Source organism: Arachis duranensis, chromosome 10, assembly GCF_000817695.3.
Source record: "Arachis duranensis cultivar V14167 chromosome 10, aradu.V14167.gnm2.J7QH, whole genome shotgun sequence".
NCBI classification, from domain to species: Eukaryota; Viridiplantae; Streptophyta; class Magnoliopsida; order Fabales; family Fabaceae; genus Arachis; species Arachis duranensis.
Window position 1 is genome coordinate 37,869,990 of NC_029781.3, and position 2,736 is coordinate 37,872,725.

The window sequence follows — 2,736 nt, forward strand, 5'->3', positions numbered from 1 at the left end:
TTTTATTTTTTTGAATTTTAAATTTAAAAATTAAATTCTTTATTTAAAATGGAAAAATAAAATAAACTCCAGCCATATTAGAAAGACATAAAAATAAGGTGAAAACTTTTTATTTTTAAATTTTGAAACTAAAAAAATATTTTTTTACCAAAAAGTAAAAAAATAAAGAATTTCATAAATATAGAATAATTAAAAAATATAAAAATGTTATATTTTAAAAATTTATTTATTCTATATTTGTGAAAAAATTAGCATTATCTACTGAATAAAAAATAAAACAATATTCTTGAAAAAAAATTAGGAATTCGAAAGATAAAATTTTTCATTTTTTTGAATTTTTAAATTTAAAAATTAAATTTTTTCTTTAAAATTGAAAAATTAAATATAGTCCAGCAATATAAAGAAGACAAAAAATAAGATTAAAACTTTTTATTTTTAAATTTTGAAACTAAAAAAAATTTTTTTTTACCAAAAATTAGAAGAATAAAGAATTTCATAAATATCCAAGAATAAAAAATTTAAAAAGGTTAAATTTTTAAAATTAATTTATTCAATATTTGTGAAAAAATTGGATTATCTTCTGAAAAAAATAAAATATTCTTGAAAAAATAAGATTTCAAAAGACAAAATATTTTATTTTTTTGAACTTTTAAATTTAAAAATTAAATTCTTTATTAAAATGGAAAAATAAAATAAATTCCAGCCATATTAGAAAGACAAAAAATAGATGAAAACTTTTTATTTTTCAATTTTCAAACTAAAAAATATTTTTTTTACCAAAAATTAGAAGAATAAAGAATTTCATAAATATCCAACAATAAAAAATTTAAAAAGGTTAAATTTTTAAAATTAATTTATTCAATATTTGTGAAAAAATAGCATTATCTTCTGAATAAAAAATATTCTTGAAAAAAATTAAGATTTCAAAACATAAAATTTTTTTTTTTTTTGAATTTTTAAATTTAAAAATTAAATTCTTTATTTAAAATGGAAAAATAAAATAAACTCCAGCCATATTAGGAAAACAAAAAAATAAGATGAAAACTTTTTATTTTCAAATTTTGAAACAAAAAAATATTTTTTTCCAAAAATTAGAAGAATAAAGAATATCATAAATATCCAACAATAAAAAATTTAAAAAGGTTAAATTTTTAAAATTAATTTATTCAATATTTGTGAAAAAATAGCATTATCTTCTGAATAAAAAATAAAAAAATATTCTTGAAAAAAATTAGGATTTCAAAAGACAAATTTTTTTATTTTTTTGAATTTTTAAATTTAAAAATTAAATTCTTTATTTAAAATGGAAAAATAAAATAAACTCCATCCATATTAGGAAGACAAAAAAATAAGATGAAAACTTTTTATTTTTAAATTTTGTAACTAAAAAAATATTTTTTTTACCAAAAATTAGAAGAATAAAGAATTTCATAAATATCCAAGAATAAAAAATTTAAAAAGGTTAAACTTTTACAATTAATTTATTCAATATTTGTGAAAAAATTGGATTATCTTCTGAATAAAAAATAAAATATTCTTGAAAAAAATAGGATTTCAAAAGACAAAATTTTATATTTTTTTGAATTTTTAAATTTAAAAATTAAATTCTTTATTTAAAATGGAAAAATAAAATGAACTCCAGCCATAATTAGGAATAATAAAATAAATTCCAGTCATATTAGGAAGACAAAAAAATAGATGAAAACTTTTTATTTTTCAATTTTGAAACTAAAAAATATTTTTTTACCAAAAATTAGAAGAATAAAGAATTTCATAAATCTCCAACAATAAAAAATTTAAAAAGGTTAAATTTTTAAAATTAATTTATTCAATATTTGTGAAAAAATAGCATTATCTTCTGAATAAAAAATAAAAAAATATTCTTGAAAAAAATTAGGATTTCAAAAGACAATTTTTTATTTTTTTGAATTTTTAAATTTAAAAATTAAATTCTTTATTTAAAATGGAAAAATAAAATAAACTCCAGCCATATTAGGAAGACAAAAAAATAAGATGAAAACTTTTTATTTTTAAATTTTGAAACTAAAAAATTTTTTTTACCAAAAAGTAAAAAAATAAAGAATTTCATAAATATAGAATAATTAAAAAAACTTAAAAATGTTATATTTTAAAAATTTATTTATTCTATATTGTGAAAAAATAGCATTATCTACTGAATAAAAAATAAAAAAATATTCTTGAAAAAAAATTAGGAATTCGAAAGATAAAATTTTTCATTTTTTTGAATTTTTAAATTTAAAAATTAAATTTCTTATTTAAAATTGAAAAATTGAATATAGTCCAGCAATATAAAGAAGACAAAAAATAAGATGAAAACTTTTTATTTTAAAATTTTGAAACTAAAAAATAATTTTTTTACCAAAAAGTAGAAAAATAAAAAATTTTGAAAATATACAATAATAAAAAATTTAAAAAGGTTAAATTTTTAAAATTAATTTATTCAATATTTGAGAAAAAATAGCATTATCTGGTGAATAAAAAAATAAAAAATATTCATAAAAAAATTCAAATATTCTTAAAAAAATTAGGATTTAAAAAGACAAATTTTTTCATTTTCTTGATTTTTAAATTTAAAAATGTTATATTTTAAAAATTTATTTATTCTATATTTGTGAAAAAAAAATATTATCTACCGAATAAAAAATAAAAAAATATTCTTGAAAATAAATTAGGAATTCAAAAGACGAAATTTTTTATTTTTTTGAATTTTTAAAT